This window comes from Macaca fascicularis, chromosome 7 (genome assembly GCF_037993035.2).
Source record: "Macaca fascicularis isolate 582-1 chromosome 7, T2T-MFA8v1.1".
NCBI lineage: Eukaryota > Metazoa > Chordata > Mammalia > Primates > Cercopithecidae > Macaca > Macaca fascicularis.
Genome location: NC_088381.1, coordinates 141,295,101 through 141,318,886, shown reverse-complemented (window position 1 = coordinate 141,318,886; position 23,786 = coordinate 141,295,101). Strand labels below are relative to the sequence as shown.

The following is a 23,786-nucleotide window of genomic DNA, read 5'->3' as shown; positions in this document are numbered from 1 at the left end:
ACATGGTGAAACCCTGTCTCTACTAAAAATACAAAAATTAGCTGGGTGTGGTGTTGTGTGCCTTTAGTCCCAGCTACTCGGGAGGCTGAGGCAGGAGAATTGCTTTAACCCAGGGGAGGCAGAGGTTGCAGTGAGCCGACATCACGCCACTGCACTCCAGCCTGGGTGACAGAGTGAGACTGTCTCAAAAAATGGTAATAATAAATAATAATAATAAAAAAAAAAGGCTCTGGAGTCAGACAACCTATTTTATTTTACTCCTCTTTTAAAAACCCCGTACCCACTATTTCGTATTTTTGTGATCTTGGAAGTTATTTGTGCCTTAATTTTCCTAGTTATAAAATGAGACTATTTAATAGTTGCTTTTGGCTGGGCACAGTGGCTCATGCCTGTAATGCCAAGGTGGGAAGACACTTAAGGCCTGGAGTTTGAAACCAGTGTGGGCAACGTGACGGACCCTGCTTATACAAAAAGTAAGAAGAATTGACCAGACATGGTGGCACATGTCTGTAGTCCTAGCTACTTGAAAGGCTGAGAGGCAGAAGGATCACTTGAGCTTGGGAGGTTCAGGCTGCAGTGAGCGATGATCATCATGGCTCTCGGGGCAACAGAGCAAGACCCCCCCATCTCTCTCTTTTTTTTTTTTTTTTTCTCTTGTGTGACGGAGTTTCGCTCTTGTTGCCCAGGCTGGAGTGCAATGATGCGATCTTGGCTCACCACATCCTCCACCTCCTGGGTTCAAGCAATTCTGCCTCAGCCTCCCGAGTAGCTGGGATTACAGGCATGTGCCACCATGCCCAGTTAATTTTATATTTTTAGTAGAGACAGGATTTCTCTATGTTGGTCAGGCTGGTCTCAAACTCCCGACCTCAGGTGATCCATCTGATCAGCCTCCCAAAGTGCTGGGATTACAAGCATGCGCTACTGTGCCCAGCCAGGACCCCTCATCTCTTAAAAAAATAGTCAATTTCATGAGAGTTATTCAGGATTAAATGGGATAATCCATAGGAGGTGCTTAGAAGAGCTTTTGGCAAATAATCAGTCCCCATTAAATGTTAGCTGCCCAGCTGGGTATGGTGGTGCATGCCTGTAAACAGCAGTTTGAGAGGCCAAGCGAGGAGGATTGCTTAAGCCCAGGAGTTTGAGACCAGCATGTGCGAGACTGTCTTTACAGAAAAATTTTTTAAAAATTAGCTGGGCATGGTGGCATGCACCTGTAGTCCTAGCTTCTTGGGAGGCTGAGGTGGGAGGATCACTGAGCCCAGGAGTTTGAGACTGCAGTGAGGCATGATTGTGCCTCATTTGAGTTTGAGTTTGAGACTGCAGTGAGGCGTGATTGTGCAGTGAGGCACCATTGCACTCTAGCCTGGGCAACAGGTCAAGACCCTGTCTCTAAAAAAAAAAAAAAAAGTTAACTGCTTCTTGTCTTCTTATTCAGGAACAGCACTATTGCCTTGTCTGGTGAATTTATTTTGCTTTTAAAATATGCGTGTATATTCAGATTGCAATATGACAGATGTGGGCACAAAATACACATTTAAAATTAGTTTTGGGGCCGGGTGCAGTGGCTCACGCCTGTAATCCCAGTACTTTGGGAGGCCGAGGTGAGCAGATCATCTAAGGTTGGGAGTTCAAGACCAGCATGACCAACATGGAGAAACCCCGTCTCTACTAAAAATACAAAATAATTAGCTGGGCATGGTGGCACATGCCTGTAATCCCAGCTACTCGGGAGGCTGAGGCAGGAGAATCGCTTGAACTCGGGAGGTGGAGGTTGCGGTGAGCCGAGATCGTGCCATTGCACTCCAGCCTGGGTAACAAGAGCGAAATTCCGTCTCTAAATAAATAAATAAATAAAAAAAATTAGTTTTGGATAAAAGTTCTAAGAATTTTTACTTTTAGCTACTGTAACTTTAATTTCTGTAAAAATAGATTAGCCATTTACCAATTTATTCAATCAATTTTTCTAATAAACTGTTTATTGATGCTGGCTATTTATTAGGCATTGTACTAGATGCTAGGAATATAAAGTGGTGCAAACTTGGTTATAACCTTCAGCTGCTTAGAAGCTAGTGAAGAAAAGCACCACTGAGTTTTACAGTGTTTTATTTTTTTATTTTTATTTTTATTTTGAGACGGAGTCTCGCTGTGTCTCCCAGGCTGGAGTGCAGTGGCGTGATCTTGGCTCACTGCAAGCTCCGCCTCCCGGGTTCACGCCATTCTCCCGCCTCAGCCTCCCGAGTAGCTGAGACTACAGGCGCCCGCCACCACGCCCGGCTAGTTTTTTGTATTTTTAGTAGAGACGGGGTTTCACCATGTTAGCCAGGATAGTCTCGATCTCCTGACCTCGTGATCCACCCGCCTCGGCCTCCCAAAGTGCTGGGATTACAGGCTTGAGCCACCGCGCCCGGCCTACAGTGTTTTAAACAAATACATATTTACAGTTTTGTAAATAACTCTTTTTGCACCGTGTCATTATTAAATGATTTTTTTTTTTGTCTCCTGGAAGGCGTGTGAGCTGAATGTTTTCACTTTTTGTAATGGCCTCTTATAGCATCTTATCTGTGTACCACAACTCTGTGGTATCTGTAATCATTATTGTTTTACAAATAAACTGAGGTTTAAAGAGGTTATAATTAACTCATCCTACAACTACAAAACTCACTTTAAAAGCTTATTAAGTTGTAAAATTCATTCATTCAGCCTGGGCAACATAGTGAGACCTCATCTGTACCTACCCCCACCCCCACCCTCTACCTTCCCCCCAAAATTAGCCGGTCATGGTGGCACATGCCTGTAGTCCCAGCTACTCAGGAGGCAGAGGTGAGAGGATCTCTTGAGCCTGGCAGGTTGAGGCTGCAGTGAGCCGAGATCACGCCAGTGCACTTCAGGCCGGCAGACAGAGTGAGACCCAGTCTCCAAAATATAAAACAAAATCCATTCTATCATTCTTCCTCCCATGTATTATAAGATTCATAACCTATATTAGAAGACTTAACCCATTTATATTATATTTGAGATATATGTGTCTATTTCCCTATTAAAATTGGAAGCCTTTCAGAGGAGGGACTAATCTTAGGTTTTGGGTAGCCCAGCAACAAGTAGACTACCTGTTACATATTGGATACCTAATAAATATTAGTTGAATAGTGAGTATGTAGGATGTCAGAAGTATAAGGAATTTTAGAGTTCACGTAAATCATACACTAGAATTTCTAAAAATAATTTATAGATTCCTTATACAGAATTACAGCTCTTTATTTTGACTATAGAGAACTTTAACAACTGCTACCATCTACTGCTACTGTCACATAATCTCATAAAATAAGCCATTTTAACACCAAAAATGTAGGAAGGACAGTCTCTTAGTAAGCATAATTGGTAACTTTATAAATAGTTTTTAGTCATGGCTGGCATCTGTTCAAGAGTTAGATTTGAACAACCACTATTTAATTCAACCCTCCCCTTTTAGAGATGATAAAATCGAGCCCATAGAGACGTATCAAAGTTCTTTCAGCAAGGGAGAATGATCACTGAGTTTGGAACCCAGGTCTGCTGACTCCTAGCTCAAAATTTTGATCTGGTTCCCTCAGTCTTCATCACATGATCAGACTTATGCACAGAGAATTTGTTACTTAACTGAGATCATATAGCTCTTAAGAATGTAAGGCTGGAACCTGAATGCATATTATCCACCTCAGTTTTTAAAGTTGTTATTATTTTTGCCCTGTTTCAAGAATTGCACAGGCCAACTCTATTTTTAGTGAAACCTGTGCATTCACTTCCATGTATCCTAACCAACTCCATCAGTCCTTACTCAACTATAGAAGTGAAATTTTAAGTGATTGAAAGGAGGTATGTATATTTAAGATTTTCTTTCCTTGAAAATTTCAGATTTGAGGCTTAAGCAACTTCTTCTGGGGAAAAGTGCCAGTGCAGCTGCTGTTACAGTAACACTCAAGGTCTTGATCTATATCCATAGATTGGAATATTGGTGGGCCAGCAATCCTCAGACACCTCACTTAGGACAGGTAAGTGAAAGAGATATTTAAGGATAAGCAAAGTGGATTGAAGGCTAACAGTCTTTCTTCCTGTTTGTAGTTAGATACAAACATTTTATTGCCTTTACAGATATAACCCTTTGTCCTGATAAAATCACTTGGAATATTAGGTGGGTAGGGCAAAACGTTTTCTTAATTGTAAGATGTGTGTCAAAATGTTTTATAATGGTAAAACTTAGAATAATTAAAATTGTTTTTCTTTTTGTCTGTTTTCCAGATTGTATTTATGAGCTTGTATTGCAGTTATCTATTGCTGTGTAACAAAGTACCTCAAACTTAGTGGCTTAAAACAACAGTCATTTATTTTGTTCATGTATTTGCAATTTGAGCAAGGCTTGATTGGTAGGGATACTTGTCTCTGTTAACATATAGCATGAGGTGAGATGGCTAGAAGGGTTGGAGTGGCTCAGTGGCTGGGAACCGGAATCATTTGAAGGCAGGCTTGCTCACTCACATATCTGGTGGTTAATGCTGGCTGTTGGCAAGAACACCTTCATGTGACCTCTCCTTGTGGCTGCTCGGCTTCTTCACAGCATGGTACCTGGGTTCCAAGAGAGAGAGCATCCCAAGAGAGGAAGGCAAAGGTGCATGGCATATTTGACTAGGTTTTGGAAGTCACATAGTGTTACTTTGCTCTGTCCTACCAGTTGATGTAGTTGTAAAGGTCCTCCCAGGTTTCAAGGAAGCTGTGGACATAGACCCCACCACTTGAAAGATCAACATCACATTGTAAGAAGAGCGTATGGGATGGAATCTAATGTTGTAGGCATCTTTGGAAAATATTTGCCACGATTTGTATTACTTTTAAGGTAATATAGATAACATGAAATATATTAAAAAGAGGAATATTTGCAGGATATTATGGTGTATGAGTTCAATAAGAATTTGATGTGTTCTTGTGTAGTAGAGTATGATATTGAAAATAAGATGTCTAAACAGAAAAAAAGTGAAATAGATTTGGAATTTTCTTTCTTTCTTTTCTTCCTTTTCTTTTTTTTCTTCCTTTTCTTTCTTTCTTTCTAGAAGGAGTTTTGCTCTTGTTGCCCAGGCTGGAATGCAATGGCATAATCTCGGCTCACTGCAACCTCTGCCTCCTGGGTTGAAGTGATTCTCCTGCTTCAGCCTCCCAAGTAGCTGGGATTGTAGGCATGTGCCACCACGCCTGGCTAATTTTGTGTTTTTAGTAGAGATGGGGTTTCACCATGCTGGTCAGGCTGGTCTTGGAACTCCTGACCTCAGGTGATCCACCCTCCTCGGCCTCCCAAAGTGTTGTGATTATAGGGATGAGCCACTGCATCTGGCCTGGAATTTTCTTTTGTGTCAACAAAACAGTATACTGCTACAATCAAAAGTAGAGACAAAAGTTTATAAACAAGATGGAAGATAAGATTTGTAGTTTGGAATTGGGTTGTTGTTGTTTTAAGAACATGTTAGTTCAAAGCCTACTTGGGTCTTTTTTTTTCTTGTTTGTTTGAATAATTTGAGAATTATTTGGGAAATTGATTTCCGATATAAATTTGAGGACCGAATGCCAATATAATCATTATATACCTCCACATTTGTTTTGTCTGTCTCTGTTTCTTTAAGGGAAGTCTTTTTCAGGATTGTACAGGATTGTGTACAATTTTTCCAGGATTGTGCTAAATTTCTGGTAAATATCTTAAGTTTTTCTTCTTTTTTTTGAGATGGAGTCTTGCGCTGTCGCCCAGGTTGGAGTGCAGTGGCACGGTCTCGGCTCACTGCAAGCTCCGCCTCCCAGGTTCACACCATTCTCCTACCTCAGCCTCCCGAGTCGCTGGAACTACAGGCATGTGCCACCTTGCCCAGCTAATTTTTTGTATTTTTAGTAGAGATGGGGTTTCACCATGTTGGTCAGGATGGTCTCGATCTCCTGACCTCGTGATCCACATGCCTCGGCCTCCCAAAGTGCTGGGGTTACAGGCGTGAGCCATCACGCCTGGCCAAGTTTTTTCAGTGGGATGAGAAAACTGCAAAGTTATAGAGTATTTGGTTGCCTTATTGACTGCTACCAGTTATATAAACTGCCTGTGGCAGGTTTGAATATAACTAATACTCAAATTCTGGATGTGATGGAAAATATTTTTAGAGAATTCTGTAAACATTACATGTGATTGTCGTCTGTTCACTATAGGAATGGACAATAGGCTTTAGGAAGCAGAAGACTCAGAAGATTTTCTTGCTATCTAGATACTTTCTCATTCCAAAGTGATTTACATCATAATGAGTTTAATTTAACAGAGTTGGCTCAGCACTATTTCCCTAGTATTTGCAGGTAAAGTTCTATAATGGAGAAAAACTGAACCACCTAGTGTGTCAATAGAGGCAATATCAGAAGTTTGTTAATTCTCAAATTTTTTTTTTTTTTTTTTTTTTTTTTTTTTTTTTGAGACGGAGTCTCGCTCTGTCACCCAGGCTGGAGTGCAGTGGCCGGATCTCAGCTCACTGCAAGTTCCGCCTCCCGGGTTCACGCCATTCTCCTGCCTCAGCCTCCCGAGTAGCTGGGACTACAGGCGCCTGCCACCTCGCCCGGCTAAGTTTTTGTATTTTTAGTAGAGACGGGGTTTCACTGTGTTACCCAGGATGGTCTCGATCTCCTAACCTCGTGATCCGCCCGTCTCGGCCTCCCAAAGTGCTGGGATTACAGGCTTGAGCCACCGCGCCCGGCCAATTCTCAAATGTTAATGATCAGAATTGACTGATTTTTGTGAAACAATATATTTTAGTTCAAAAGGTACAGTAATTGAGAAAGCTGTTTTTGTTTTTGTTTTGTTTTGAGATAGGGTCTTCCTCTTTTGCCCAGGGAGGAGTGCAGTTAGCACTATAGCCTCCGCCTCCCGGGCTCAAGTGCTCCTCTTATCTCAGTCTCCAGAGTGATGGGGACTACAGATACAAGCTTCCATGCCTGGCTAATTTTTGTATTTTTTGTAGAAATGGGGTTTTGCTGTATTGCCCAGGCTTGTCTTGAACTCGTAGGCTCAAGCCATCTGCTCACCTTGGCCTCCCAAAGGGCTGGGATGACAGGAGTGAGTTTTGTTTTTTTTTGCATTTGAAAACAAGATGAGGCCTGGCATAGTGGCTCACTCCTGCCATCCCAGCACCTTGGGAGGCCCAGATGAGTGGATTACTTGAGGCAGGGAGTTGGAGGCCAGCCTGGCCAAAATAGGGAAACCCCGTCTCTACTAAAACCACAAAAAATTAGCTGGGTGTGGTGGTGCGCGCCTGTAACCCCAGCTACTCTGGAGGCTAAAGTGGGAGAATCCCTTGAGCCCAGGAGGTGGAGGTTACAGTGAGCTGAGATCTGTGCCACTGCACTCCAGCCTGGGTGACAGAGACTCTGTCTCTAAAAAAACCCAAAAATAAATAAATAAAACCAAGATAAGGTATTTTACAATAGACAGATTAGGAATCATGATTATAGGTAATGTAAAATACTGTATCTTAAATAACAAATATATGCATATATGTGCAAGCATACAGAAAGCCTTTAAGCATTTAACTTGACTTTTTGTTTTAAACATTTGTTTTTAGCTCCCTTTTGCTTTTAAGAAGTCAGAGTAGGTTAATTGCTGATATCTGATACAGATCTATTGAATACATTATCTTCTGTAGGCCTGTACCTAAGGGGATGAAAATCTCTCAAATAGTGAAATACTGTTCTCTGAAACAAATAACAACAAAAGTTCCTAAACACTCTTAAGAAATTACAAATATGGTAGTGTTTATTTTGGTACTTTATGTAATCCTTGGAAGGAAGTAAATGATAAAGTTCTTGGGTAAAGATACATGACTATGTAAAGTTAATTTTATTTTTATGTATTTATTTTTTCAGCGACAGGTCTTACTATGTATTGCCAAGGCTGGAGTGCTGTGGCTATTCATAGGCGTAATCATAGCGTACTTGTATCTTTGCATAGCTGGGACTATAGGTGTGCACCACTGTGCAGGGCCTGTACAAATTATTTTAAAATGCAAAAAGGACTTTTAGTAATTCTGGAAGAAGTAAGTTATGTTGCTTAGAGATTAGTGTTCTCCTACTTACCATTTTTTTAAAATGAGATTCCTGGTTCTAAAATTACAATGATTCTTATTTGAAAAACAGCATTCAGTTCATGTTTTTACAGGTTTTTGTTAATACAGAAGTTACATGACTTTTTTATTACTCCTAACCCTCCTGTACCCTCTAGTCCTAATTATTAAAAGGTATAGTACCTTCTGTGAATGAAGTGTTTAACAAAAGTGTTTAACATTTGGAGTAGGGAAGTAATTAGCATATCGTAAAAATTTACCATTTTAACCATCTTTATTTTTTTTTATTTTTTTAATTTATTTATTTATTTTTTTTGAGACGGAGTCTCGCTGTGTCACCCAGGCTGGAGTGCAGTGGCCCAATCTCGGCTCACTGCAAGCTCCGCCTCCCGGGTTTACACCATTCTCCTGCCTCAGCCTCCGAGTAGCTGGGACTACAGGCGCCCGCCACCACGCCCGGCTAGTTTTTTGTATTTTTAGTAGAGACGGGGTTTCACCATGTTAGCCAGGATGGTCTCGATCTCCTGACTTCGTGATCCACCCGCCTCGGCCTCCCAAAGTACTGGGATTACAGGCTTGAGCCACCGTGCCCGGCCTCATTTTAACCATCTTTAAATGTTAAGTGCATTCACATTGCTCTGCAGCCAATATTCAGAACTCCTTTGATCTTGCAAAACTGAAGCTCTATACCCGTTATTATTATTTATTTATTTATTTTATTTACTTATGTATTTTTTTGAGACAGAGTCTTGCTCTGTCTCCTAGGCTGGAGGGCAGTGGTGTGATCTTGGCTCAGTGCACCTTCCACCTCCCAGGTTCAAGTGATTCTCATGTCTCAGCTTCCCAAATAGCTGAGATTATAGGCATGTGCCACCACACTTGGCTAATTTTTGTATTTTTAGTAGAGATGGGGTTTCACCATGTTGGCCAAGCTGGACTTGAACTCCTGACCTTCAGTGATCTGCCTGCCTCAGCCTCCCAAAGTGCTGGGATTACAGGTGTGATCCCCACCTCAAGTAGCTGGGATTACATGTGTGTACCACCATGCCTGGTTAATTTTGTATTTTTAGTAGAGATGGGATTTTGCTGTGTTGGCTAGGCTGGTCTGGAACTCCTGACCTCATGTGATCTGCCTGTCTCGGCCTACCAAAGTTCTGGGATTACAGGCATGAGCCACTGTTCCTGGCCAGTTTTCTTTATATTCTGTGGAGAATATTGGTATTTTTATTTTAGTCTTCGGTGGGTTGTGGTTCCATATAAATTCAGTTTTCTGAGCTTTGGCAGTGTTATTCAGATCTGTCCCACAAGTGTTTCATCCAGTGGTCAGTCTGGGATCTGGGTGTAGGTCTATTCATTATCTCAGTTATCAAAGTTTTTATTATGCCAGTTGATATCAGATGCATACCTACACAGGTTGAGGATGAGCCCAGCAGTTCATAAACAACATTATGGGGTCACTTTCCTACAGACAGAAAGAGAAGGAAAAAAAACCCAAAACAATGGAGTTTGTCCTGCCCACTTGGAGGCAAGACCCCACTGGATGGAGAGAAAGGTTCCCTTCCTTCAAAAGTTTTGTTCCTGGAGGTGGCTTTCCATTCCCAGATTCTTCTGCTGTTGCTGCTGCCCCCACTGTGGATGACCTGGGGACTGACACATGAGAGTATGGAGTTTTCCCAAGCTGCTGAGCACAGTGGCTCACACCTGTAATGCTAGCACTCTGGGGGGACGAGGCGGGAGGATAACTTGAGCCCAGGAGTTTGAGGTTGTGGCGAGCTGTGATTGTGCTACTGCATTCTAGCCTGGGAAACAGAGTGAGACCCTGTCAAAAAAAAAAAAAAAAAAGAGAAAAAAATACCCAAAGGATTTCCCTCATCTTCTCTGAGCTGTAGGAGTTCCCTTTACTGGCCTTGAGCCAGAGCTAGAGGGTTCTGTTTCTCTCTCCGCCTGCACCATTGTGCTCAGTTCTGGGTTTTAGGTTGTGTTGAGTTCAGGTTGGAGGATACTAGAGGGAAAAAAAATGATAAACTCATAGCTGGTTTGGGGGTAGTTGGAATTCTGGTGATTTCCCTGGATCCACCTGTGATATTTACAGCGTCTTCAAATAGCTGTTCATGCATTCTGTCCCAGTGTTATAGTTAACTGGAAGATAAAGGGAGATGTATTTACTTCATCTTACCAAGCAAGAAATCTTCCCAACATTTTTAACTTTTTGCTTTGAAATAATTTTCTCACGTCTGTAATCCCAGCACTTTGGGAGGCGGAGGCGGGCACGTCACTAGGTCAGGAGTTCGAGACCAGCCTGGCCAACATGGTGAAACCCTGTCTCCACTAAAAATATAAAAATCAGCTGGGCGCGGTGGTGCATGCCTGTAATCCCAGCTACTCGGGAGGCTGAGACAGAAGAATTGCTTGAACCCAGGAGGCGGAGGTTGCAGTGAGCTAAGATCACAACATTGCACTCCAGCCTGGGTGACAGAGCAAGACTCCGTCTCTAGAAAAAAAAAAAAAGGAAAGAAAAAAAAAGAAAAGAAATAATTTTAGATTCACAGAAAGGTATACAAATAGGAAAATGAAGTCCTCTGTGTCCTTTACCCAGTTACATAGCTACATAGCTGTAGTACAATACCAAAACCAGAAAATTAACATCAACTTTTTATTATGCAATATTTCAAATGTGCAGAATGTTGGGTAAGACGTATGTTGAACATCTGTATATCCCCCACTGATATTTCAATATTTTTTCATATTTTCCCATACTTTATATGTGTATTCTAATATGTATGTATCCTCTTTTATATAAACCACTTGAAAGTAAGTTGCAGACATCATGATAATTTACCTCTAAATACTTGAGCATGCATCTTCTAAGAAAAAGTATATTATACTTCAGTAAACATTTATTATTAAATGCAAACTATTTTTTTCCTGTAACCCCAAGACCTGATCATACCTAAGAAAATTAACTATGAATTTTTTTGGACAAGAGTCTTAACTTTTGTTTTGAAGCATGTTATCTCTCTCTCTCTTTTTTTTTTTTTTTAACCTTTTTTTGTTTTTTGAGACATAGCCTTGCTTTGTCGCCCACACTGGAGTTCAGTGGCACAATCTCAGCTCATTGCAACCTCTGCTTCCAAGGCTTAAGTGATTCTTGTGTCTCAGCTTCCCGAGTAGGTGGGATGACAGATGTGCGCCACAATGCCTGGCTAATCTTTTTTTTTTTCGGACGGAGTCTTGCTCTGTTACCCAGGCGATCTTGACTCACTGCAACCTCCACCTCTGGGGTTCAAGTGATTCTTCTGCCTCCGTCTCCTGAGTAGCTGGGACTACAGGGCTGTGCCACCATACCTGGCTAAGTTTTGTATTTTTAGTAGAGACGGGGTTTCACCATATTGGCCAGACTGGTTTCAAACTCCTGACCTCATGATCTGCCCACCTTGGCCTCCCAAAGTCCTGGGATTACAGGCGTGAGCCACCATGCCCGGCCTCTTTATTTTTCTGTATTTTTAATAGAGACAGGGTTTCGCCATGTTGGCCAGGTTGGTCTCAAACTCCTGGCCTCAAGTGATTTGCCTGCCTTGGCCTCCCAAAGTGCTGGGGTTACAGGCATGAGCTGCCATGCCCCACCAATCTCTTGAAGGCTTATATTATTATTCAAGGATGTGTCCCTTCTGATGATATACTCTTGGTGATTATTTTGAGAGTCTGAGCTCTTAACCATGTGCGCAATTCAGAGCCCAGGGAGCTCCCTGATTCTGTATTCTTGTCTCTCATTCTTCCCTCAGCTCTATCTTCTCACAGCTCCCACTCAAAATAGTCCTCATCAGGAGATTGTAATTTTGTCAGACTAATTTAGGACTAGTACGTGACTTCGTTTTTAATTATTGGCCAGGAAGTTACTTACAGTTAAAATTGTGGTAGAGTTTCTGATATGGTGATATATAAAGGGTGAATCAACCTGTAAGTAATTGAAAACCCGACTATAAAGCTTACATAAATCTGAAGTTGGCAGTTGCTCATGTTGCTTTAATGGTTCAACATTGCTGGGGCCTATGAATTTGTGATTTGCTTGGCCTTTCATGGTCTTAAGACAGCTACTGCAGCTCCAGCCTTCCACCTACATTCAAGGAAGAAGGAAAAAGACACTGCCAAGGAAAAGCTTTCTTATTAGTGATTCCAGCAAGTCACTTCTAATGTTCCAAGGGCCAAAATTGGGTCATATGGTCACCTCTAGCTGTTTTCGTCTTTTGGCCTCTGTAATGAGAGGCAAGGAGGGAGTAGGGATTTGGGAATGACTTTTTGAGTAACCAGTTAACATCTGTCACAGTTATATGATTATATTTATTTTATATCAAAATTGTGTTCATTTGACTTCAGTGTGATGTTCAGCACATAGGTGCTTTATTATTACATAGTAACATTTAACTGGATAGTGTGGAGAACAAAAGGAATAAAAATAGTAAAGAGTTTTAAATTTAGATGTGAAAGTGAACTTTTGATAATGCAAAGTGAAACTTGGCTTGAATCTTGAGACATTGGTCAAGTTACTGGATTTATAAACCTCTATTTCCTCATCTGTAAAATGGAATTAATAATATCTAACTTTTAGGGCAGTCGTGAAGTATGAAGGAGATAATTTATGTAAAGTACCTAATACAGTGCCTAATACATTGGAGGTGCTACAATGGAAGATATTATTGTTATAATTGTTTGGTATATGGACATTGGGGTAGAATGAAAGAGCGCAGACTTTATAGTAGAAGATTATATTTGATTCCTGGTTATACTACATAGTTGTTGTGTGTTCTTAGGCAAATCAGTTAATCTCTCTGAGATAGTAATGTAGTGTGTAATCTCTGAGGATTGTTAGAAAGATTAGATATTATACGTACGGTGCAATAATTTATGGGCTCTCAGTAAAAGGCATCTGCTCCTGCTATTTTTAGTTATTATTTTTATGTTTTAGGATCCATATAGCAGATAGGGAATCAATCATTTATTCTAGAAATTTATTTGTGATCAAGGAGGTATTGTTGATTAGTAGTATTTTTCTTCATCTGTTGAAGAAAAATAGCTGCAGAAACTGGATTTGAATTATGAGGTCTGTTTCCACCATGATTAAAAAGTTTTTGGGTTGGGTACAGTGGCTCACGCCTGTAATGCTAGCACTTTGGGAGGCTGAGGCAGAAGAATCACTTGAGCTCAGGAGTTTGATTCCAGCCTGGGCAAACATAGTGAGACCTTGTCATTACAAAAAATCCTAAAAATTGAGCTGGACATGGTGGTGTGTGCACGTGGTCATAGCTACTCATGAAGGCTGAGGCAGGAAGATTACTTGAGCCCAGCAGTTTGAGGCTGCAGTGAGCTCTGATTGCACCCCACTGCTCTCCAGCCTGGGTGAGAGTGAGACCCTGTCTCAAAAACAAATTTAGGCCCAACTCAGTGGCTCACGCCTGTAATCCCAGCACTTTGGGAGGCCGAGGTGGGCGGATCACAAGGTCAGGAGATGGAGACCATCCTGGCTAGCATGGTGAAACCCTGTCTCCACTAAAAATACAAAAAATTAGCCGGGCGTGGTGGCAGGCACCTGTGGTCCCAGCTGCTCGGGAGGCTGAGACAGGAGGATGGCGTGAACCCAGGAGGCAGAGCTTGCAGTGAGCCGAGATCACGCCACTGCACTCCAGCCTGGGCGACAGAGTGAGGCTCTGTCTCAAAAAAAAAAAAAAAAAAAAAATCTAGTCTTACATATTTTGTTAGTGGTTTCCCTTGTACATATGGATGTGCTCTGGTGCCTTTTACATGAACCTTTCAGATCTGTACTTCTTTGTTTTGTTTGTTTATAGCCAGTTAATTGTTATTGTTCATGAGTACCAGACTGTTTTTTTTTTTGTTTTTTGCTTTTTTGGTTAGTTTTTGTAAGACTTAATTTTTTTAGAACAGTTTCAGGTTTATAGCAAAATTGAGCAAAAAAATAGAGAGTTTCCATATACCTGTTGCCCCCACAAACCCACAGTCTTTCTTACTGTCAGCATTCCTTACCAGAATAGTACACAGGAGATATAAGAAAAATCAAACGAATACAAACTCAATATAACACAGCATCTCTGGTTACCAAAATGTATGGGGATTTCTATCTACCAGCAACCACTCAATTCTTTGGCAGACACCAGCTGGGTATCCTACATTTTAACTCAATTCTGACATTATTTACTTGGAGATAGAATCAGATCCCACAGGTTGAGGGCTCAATCCCCTACTTCAATTGCCAGCCCCAGGTTGTGTCGTGTGCTTCTGGCTGATTAGCTATAAATCAGGGTTACCACAGCTCCCTCTTTTGGTTCAGTTAATTTGCTAGAGTGGCTCACAGAACTCAGGGAAACACTTCGTTTGCATTTATAGGGTTATTATAAAGGATATTACAAATGAGACAGATGGAAGAGATGCATAGGGCAAGGTATAAAGCGGCATGGATCTTCCATGCCTTCTTCAGGTGTGCCACCCTCCAGGAACCTCCATGTGTTCATCTGTCCAGAAGCTCTCCAAACGCTGTCCTTTCGGGTTTTTATGGAAGCCTCATTACATAGGCATGATTGATTAAGTCGTTGGCCATTTGTAATCAGCTTATCCTTCAGCTCCTCTTCCCTCTCTGGAGGTTGGGGGCTGGGGCTGGAAATCCCAACCCTCTTATGCCTTGGTCTTTCAGATGACCAGCCTTTATCCTTAAAACTATCTAGAGATCTCATTGGCATGTAAAAGATATCACTCCAGAGGTGCCAATGGTTTTATGAGGTATATGTCAAGAAAGGGGAAGAAGACTAATTATATGTTTCATAATTTGTTATAATCAATAAACCCACATTGACACATTATTTTCACCTAGAGTCCTTAGGTTATATTAGAATTTATTCTTGATGTTGTACTTTCAGTGGATTTTGGCAAATGTACTGACATGCATCCACCATTGTAGTGTCATGCAAAATAGTTTTACTATCCTAAAGATTCTGTGTGCTCTGACTGTCCATCCTTTCCTCTCACCTAACCTTTGGTAACCACTGATCCTTTTTCTGTCTCCATAGTTTTGCCTTTTCCAGAATGTCATATAGTTGGAATCATACAGTACATGTAGTCTTTTCAGATTGGCTTCTTTCGCTTAGTAATGTGCATTTAAAGTTCTTTCATGTCTTCTCTTCATGACTTGATAGCTCACTTGCTTTCTTATTCATTTATATATTTTCTCTTTTGTTTTTGTTTTTGTTTTTTGAGACAGAGGCTCACTCCGTCGCCCACGATCTCAGCTCACTGCAACCTCCATCTCCTGGGTTCAAACGATTCTCCTGCCTCAGCCTCCCGAGTAAGTGGGATTACAGACGCCACCACATCCAGCTAATTTTTGTATTTTTTGTAGAGATGAGGTTTCTCCATGTTGGCTAGGCTGGTCTCAAACTTCTGGCCTCAAGTGATCCACTGGCCTTGTCCTCCCAAAGTGTTGGGATTACAGGTGTGAGCCACCGTGCCTGACCTGTTTATTTATTTTTTAGAGACAGGCTCTTGCTGTGTTGCCCATGCTGGAGTGCAGTGGTGTAGTCATAGTTCACTGCAAGCTCAAACTCCTGGCCTCAAGCAGTCCTCCTGGTTTAGCCTCCGGAGTTGTTAGAATTACAGATGTGAGCCACTGCATATGGCTAAGCCTTTTTTTTTCTGGCATATTTTCTTTCCTTTTTCTTTTCTTTTCTTTTTTTTTTTTTTAAGACATAGTTTCGCTCTTGTTGCCCAGGCTGGAGTGCAATGGTGCAATCTCGGCTCACCACAGCCTCTGTGTCCTGGGTTCAAGCGATTCTCCTGCCTCGGCCCCCCAAGTAGGAGGGATTACAGGCATGCGCCACCATACCCGGCTAATTTTATATTTTTAGTAGAGACAGGGTTTCTCCATGTTGGTCGGGCTGGTTTCTGACTCCAGACTTCAGGTGATCCACCCGCCTCAGCCTCCCAAAGTGCTGGGATTATAGGCATGAGCCACCGTGCCCGGCTCTGGCATATTTTAAATCCACAGTTGGTTGAACCCATGGATATGGAGGGCCAACTGTATTTAATATGCTTAATGTAAGTATGTGCTTATTTTTGAAATATTTTCCTATTGTTTTATGTGTATGTGGTTTGTTTGTTTTTTTTTGGAGACCGAGTCTCGCTCTGTCATCCAGGCTGGAGTGCAGTGGAGTGATCTCAGCTCATTGCAGCCTCCGCCTTCCAGGTTCAAGCGATTCTCCTGCCTCAGCCTCCTGAGTAGCTGGGATTACAGGCGTCTGCCACCACACCTGGCTAATTTTTTGTATTTTTGCTAGAAATGGAGTTTCACCAGGTTGGCCAGGCTGGTCTCAAACTCCTGACCTCAGGTGATCCACCCACCTTGGCCTCCCAAAATGCTGGGATTACAGGTGTGAGCCACCACACCTGGCCCTATGTGTATGTGTTTTTAAGCTGTATAATGTTATTATGCTCCGAATCTTATTTATTCTTTTTTGATCAAAAGGAATTATGCAAGCACATACTGTATTTGTAAATTTAGTTGACAAAAACCGACTGTTGTATAATGTTCCGTTGTATATGTATTTCCACATTTTACTTGTATATTTCTCTAATAATTGATACGTAGGTGTGTTGAAAACTAACACAAATATTGCTGCTGTGTACATCCTTATGCATATATCCTACTGATGTGTGCAAAGATTACTCTAGTATATACCGAGAAAAGGAATTGCTGACTTGTGGCCCATACACATACTTAATTTCATTAAATATTGCCAAATGTTTTTTAGAATGGCTACCCAGTTTATGCTCCCACCAGCAGTGAATTAGGATTCCTGTTTCCTTAAATACTCACCAATATTTGGTCTTATCCATCTGTTTAGCCTTGTCAATCTGATGGGAATTAAGAAGTATATTGTTTTAATTTCTATTTCTGTGATTGAGTGTGAGGTTAGGCATCTTTTCATTTACTTGTTACCATTTGGGTTTCCCCTGCTTAGTGACTAAAAAAAAAAAAAACAAATCCAAGTAATATATATTTGTTGTAGATATTTTTGAAAATACAAATGGGCAAATGGGCAAATATAAAAAGATCATCTGTAATACCCTAATCCAAAGATAATTGCTATTAACCTTGGCTATATCTTTCTGGTCGATACACACACACACACACACACACACACACACACACACACTCGTTCTCTCTCTCTCTTTCTCTCTCTGTGTCTCTGTCTCTGATATACAAATATGTAGTTTATTAATGGGATTATATACACAGTTTTCTTACATTTTTTCCTTTCACAATAATTTATGACCATTTCCCCATGTTGTTAGACATTTTAAATATCACCATTTAATAGGTGCATATTTCATTTTATAGCTTTAAATTATTTAATCTTCTGTTGTGGGATATTTAAGCTATTTTTGATTTTTTTCTCATTAACAATTTGGTGAACTGTTAAACCTACATTTTTATGTGGCAAAGCTAGAGGGATTATGTTCCTGCTGTTTTTGTGAAACTGGGTTTTATAGCACGTACATTGCAGGCTGTCTTAGGCTATTTTCCGCTTGGATTCTAGGGCAGCTGTTAATGCTTAGTTTTGTAAACAGACACATATAGCCCTTGATGCTGCAGGGCTAGAGTTCAAAGACTTCTCAGCTGGGCCTTTACCATTCTTTCTTTTTCCACTTTGTCAAGGCCAGGTTAACACAGAAGAAGAGTGCAGTAGCAGACTTGGTCTTAATATTTAAATATCATTGTCTTCTCTAGAGGGGGTGCAAAACTTCCAACTATACAGAACTCTTAATCCAAACCTTTATAGACATATATATATGAATGAATGTGTGTGTGAATATTTAATGACCAGAAAGATATAGCCAATGCAAATAACTTCATTTTTAATTGTTAATAGATTTTTATTATAAAAGTGAGAATGCTCATAAAACAGTTAAGAAAATACAGAAAGCCATTAAGAAAATTCCCATAATTCTCTTACCCAAAGATAACTGCTTAATTACCATTTTGCCTTGTATCTTTTTAGATATTTTTCTAGTTAGTGTGCTTGGACCAGCTAGCACTAGCTCACCAGAGCCAATAATTAAGAAATTATGCAAGCCCAAATTGTTGGTAGGTTGATATTAGCAATGGTGGGATTAGCTACATCAGTGACTTTGGCAAATGCTACAAAGCAGGGCTTCTTTCTCCCTGCTGAATTTCTCCCCAAACTGGCTTATCAGTACACCACTGCATGTATATATCATATCGATGAATATAGATCTTCATTTTTAATGGTTTCATAGAAGTCCATTTGTTAGATCAATGATTCTCAGCCTGGTCCTTGGACCAGAGATACCAGCATTACTTGGGAATTTGTTAGAAGTGCATATTCTTGGCCTCCACCCAGACCTACTGAATTGGAAACCTGGTTTGGGGGCCCAGGAATCTGTGGTTGTTTTGTTTTGTTTTGTTTGAGGCGGCATATCACTCACTGTGTTGCTCAGGCTGGAGTGCAGTGGTGTGATCTCAGCTCACTACAACCTCTGCCTCCCAGGTTCAAGTGTTTCTCTGGTCTTAGCCTCCCGAGTAGCTGGGATTACAGGTGTGCACCATCATGCCTGGCTAATTTTTTGTATTTTCAGTAGAGACAGGGTTTCACCATGTTGGCCAGGCTGGTCTCAAACTCCTGACCTCAAGTGATCTGCCCTCCTCAGCCTCCCAAAATGCTGGGATTTACAGGCATGAGCCACTGCGCCCAGCCGCAATCTATGGTTTTACAGACCCTTCAGGTGATTCTGATACATGCTAAAGTTTGAGAACCATATACCGTAAATTATCTGATTGGTCTGATGATTCTGTGTGAAATATTCTTCAATATATGTTCATTTTAAGGTCTTCAGTTGCATATTGTAAAACTGTGTTCTAAAAAGACTGGTGGCTCACACCTGTGATCCCAGCACTTTGAGAGGCTGAGACAGGAGTATCAGTTGAGCTCAGGAGTTTGAGACCATCCCGGGTAACATAGCAAGGCCTTGTTTCTCCAAAACAAAACACACACACAAGAACTAGTCAGGCCTTGTGGTGTGGGCCTGTAGACCCAGCTGCTCTGGAGGCTGATGTGGGAAGATCCCTTGAGCCCGGGAGTTTAAAGTTCCATTGAGTTATGATTGTGCCACTGTACTCCAGCTTGGGCCACAGAGCAAGACCTTGTTGCTTAAACACAAACACACACACACACACACACACACACCCCCTAATAATTAAAATAGATAGATTAGATAGATGGATAGATGGGTAGATGGATGGATAGAGGGGCAGGGTGGCCAGGTATGGTAGCTCCTGCCTGTAATCTCAGCACTTTGGGAGACTGAGGCAAGAGGATCACTTGAGCCCAGGAGTTTGAGGTTACAGTGAGCTATGGTTGTGCCACTGCGCCCCAGCCAGGTGACAGAATAAGTCCCTATCTCTACAAAAAATAAAAATTAAAAATTAACCGGGCATATGGCATGTGCCTGTCTCTAAAAAATAAAAAAAAATAAAAAAGGCTGTACTAGTTTTCATTTCTACCTGAAGTTGATATCAACTCCAATTTAGACTTATTTTCTATATATAGAAGAAACAGCTATGTTAAGGATTTTATTTCTCTTTCAGCTGTGTCTGTATCCATCTAGCCATTCTAGAACTCAATTCTCTTTCATTGTCTTCAACAATAACATATTTTAAGGTTATTTTCATCTTTTCAAAGAGGACGGTTGAGACACAGGAAAAACTATGCTTTGCCTGTAGAATACCTGATGTCAATGTGTAGCTATACATATGAATACCTACTTTTAATCCCTGTGTGAATGATCAGCCTATGTTTCATTCCTCATCTCTGGCACATTAACATCATTCTGAAATAACCCCTTTTAAATTTAATTTAAATTTTAATATTTTATTATTTTACAGATAGAGTTTCGCTCTGCCACCCAGGCTGGAATGCAGTGGTATGATCACAGCTCACTGCAGCCTTGACCTCCTGGGCTCAAGCAGTCCTCCCACCTCAGGCCCCCAAGTAGCTAGGACTATAGGGACACACCACCTGCCAGGCTAATTTTTTTATTTTTTGTAGAGACGGGGTTTTGCCATGTTGCCCAGGCTGGTCTCAAACTCCTGGGCTCAACCAGTCTACCTACCTCTGCCTCCCGAAGTGTTGGGATTACAGGAATGAGCCACTACACCCAGCCCCTCACTCCTTTAAAATGTATTAGTATTCATTGCAGCATTTATTCACAATAGCCAAGATACGGAATCAACCTAGGTGTCCATCAACAGATGAATGGATAAAGAAATGTAGAGAGAGAGAGAGTGTGTGTGTGTGTGTGTGTGTGTGTGTGTGTGTATACATCATGTGTAGCCATACTTATGAATACCTATTCTAATCCCTTTGTTTTTGTTTTTGTTTTTTTTTGAGATAGAGTCTTGCTCTGTCACCCAGGCTGGAGTGCAGTGGCGCGATCTCTGCTCACTGTAAGCTCCACCTCCCGGGTTCATACCATTCTTCTGCCTCAGCCTCCCGAGTAGCTGGGACTACAGGCGCCTGCCACCATGCCCAGCTAATTTTTTGTATTTTTAGTAGAGATGGGGTTTCACCATGTTAGCCAGGATGGTCTTGATCTCCTGACCTCGTGATCCGCCCGCCTCTGCCTCCCAAAGTGCTGGGATTACAGGCGTGAGCCACCACGCCCGGCCTCTAATCCCTTTTTAATCCCTGTATTTATTATTGTGTTAGAGACAAGATTTTGCTCTGTTGCCTAGGCTGGAGATACAGCCACATGCAACACACACACACACATACACACACACACACACACACACACACACCATTCAACCTTAATTGTGGATGAACCTGGAGGCCATTATGCAACGTGAAATAAGGTAGGCATAGAAAGACAATGTGGCTTGGGCCGGGCGTGGTGGCTCAAGCCTGTAATCCCAGCACTTTGGGAGGCCGAGACGGGCGGATCACGAGGTCAGGAGATCGAGACCATCCTGGCTAACACGGTGAAACCCCGTCTCTACTAAAAAATACAAAAAACTAGCCGGGCGTGGTGGCGGCGCCTGAAGTCCCAGCTACTTGGGAGGCTGAGGCAGGAGAATGGCGTGAACCCGGGAGGCGGAGCTTGCAGTGAGCCGAGATCCGGTCACTGCACTCCAGCCTGGGCGACAGAGCAAGACTCCGTCTCAAAAAAAAAAAAAAAAAAAAAAAAAAAAGAAAGACAATGTGGCTTTATTTAAAAACTTACAAACATTGCTGGATGCTAACATTGACTTTTATTCTGAATATAAACACGAAAGAATAAAAGAATGTGAAATGTTATTTTTGGTTTCAAATGAAGAAATACGTAAGGAAAAAAAAAAAGACAAGACAGACAAACATGATCTCACTTATAAGTGGAGTCTTAAAAAGTCAAATTCAGAAACAGAGTAGAAAGATGATTTCCAGGTTCTGGGGAGGAAGAGAGGGAACAGGTCAAAGGGTACAAAGTTTCGGTTAGGATGAATAAGTTCTGGAGATCCTTTGTACAACAATGGTGACTATAGTTAATAATAATGTATTATATACTTGTAAAGGAGAGCAGAGTGTGGTGACTTGTGCCTATAGTTCTACCTACTCAGGAGGTGTAGGCTAGGGGATCACTGGGGCCCAGGAATTCAAAGCTGTGGTGAGCTATGGTCACACCACTGCACTTCAGCCTGGGCAACAGAGTGACACAATCTCTTTTTTTTTAAACTGCAAAGACAGTAAATCTTAAATGTTCTCACAAAACCAAAATAAGTATGTGAGGTGATGGATATGGTAATTAGCTCAATTTAACCATTTCACAATGTATACATCAAAACATCACATTTTATATCATAAGTATATAATTTTTATTTGTTTCCCGGGATGCAGTGGCTCACGCCTGTAATCCCAACACTTTGGGAGGCCGAGGTGGGTTGCTCACCTGAGGTCACGAGTTGGAGACCAGCCTGGCCAACATGGTGAAACTCTGTCTCTATTAAAAATATAAAATTACAGGTGCATGCCTATAATCCCAGCTACTTGGGAGGCTGAGGCAGGAGAATCGCTTGAACCCAGAGGCAGAGGCTGCAGTGAGCCAAGATCGCGCCATTGCACTCCAGCCTGGGCACACGAGTGAAACTCTGTCTCAAAAAAGAATAATAATTTTTATTTGTCAGCTATACCTTGACAAAAAATTAATTTAAAAATTAAATTTAAACATTAAGATTAAATGCAAAAAAATGTATTAAGACCTACTTGCTATGAAAGTTGCTACTAATGGTGCCAAGCTATTAGAAGAGGGGAAAAGATCCCAACAAAAACTTGTGACTCTTCTTGGCTCAGAGAGACAATAAAATGGAAGTGCTTTATTTTAAAGAATTTTATTAGATTAGGAGCCAGAATTCACAAGTATTGGTGAAAAGAATAATTTAGGCAGGTTTGCCATATTTCATTGGCACTGGGTTATTGACACCTAGTGTTTTTTGATGATGCATTGTTATTAAAGAGCAACTGCAAACACTAAAACTGGCTCTTATTCCAACCTTCTAGCCTTCAGTGACTTTTTGCTAGAATGAGTGCTTTGGACACAAACTGTTAATTTTGTGATGGCATTAGAATCTGTCAAATTGCCAATCTTCCAGATTTATAAAGCCTCAGAAATCATGTGATTTAATTAAGCATTCCATGATTTTGTTCTTATTGCTATCTCCAAAGTTTATGTTCTTGACCTAACAATTAGTTGTCAGAGTTACTGCTCTGAAAGAAATGGTGAATATTGCAATTGAAATGATAGCCCCCTTATTTTATAACTCATCTTACCTTCCACTACAGTGTGGTAGACCGGATAGCTGTCTAGCCTTAGTCAAGCCACTTAATTTCTGTGTGCTTTAGTTTTCTTACCTATAAAATTGGGCTGCTGATAAACCATTTCAGATTATTATCAGGATTAAATGCAATGTGATATATAATGTGCACAGCACGGTTCACATAGACACTTAGTAATTTATAGATTCCTTTCAACGTCTCAACTTCTCCTTTTAATATGAGTAAGTGTTCTTTACAGGTCCCTCTTGATATTTCCTCGCCTCACCATTAGTTGTTAACCTTTTTGGGTTCTTATCCTTCTTGCAGAATCTGACATAAGCAGTGACCCCTCTTCCCAGAAAAATGCACGTGTCTATTAAACTTTGCCTACAACTTTGGGACTTCATAGAACTCCCTCCACCCCCCCAAAAAAATCCCTCAATGTCATCTGTGGACCATGTTAAGGATCCTCTTACCCTTGGTAGACTTCCTCAGTTTTCCTAACTTTGGTTGTCATCTCACTATAGATGGTTCCTAAATCTGGTTTTCTTTCTTTTGAACTGCTACCTGCCAGATGTTATCATGGTATCTTAATATAATAGAGACTTAATCAGTGAATGGAAGAGTAAATTGCAACATTTAATTATTGTTATTACAGGCCAAATAAATATATGACACTGTGTGGCTAGATTTAGAGATCTGTGTTGACTGAAAACTACAGCTAATAAAGTTAAGTCAGGTTAGATATCGACTAAGGCACAACTGTCTAATTTCCTGAGGCATTGATTGAAGCTTACTTGTAAGCTTGTGA

General features: G+C 41.1%; 1 protein-coding gene across 50 annotated transcripts in view; it reads left to right on the top strand.

The window, feature by feature from the left end:
* Positions 1-23,786, top strand: part of NUMB (NUMB endocytic adaptor protein) — a 193,111-nt gene that overhangs the window by 45,820 nt on the left and 123,505 nt on the right. For 16 of the 50 annotated variants that reach the window (XM_073997744.1, XM_073997725.1, XM_073997737.1 and 13 more), the window contains exon 2: positions 3,895-4,031. The exons of 14 other annotated variants lie outside the window; for them this stretch is intronic. The gene's annotated coding sequence lies outside the window, so the exon portion shown is untranslated. Of the gene's footprint in view, positions 1-3,894; positions 4,032-15,368; positions 15,457-23,786 lie in introns of those variants that run through there. 20 more of the 50 variants (XM_073997747.1, XM_073997727.1, XM_073997741.1 and 17 more) reach the window with 4 other exon arrangements.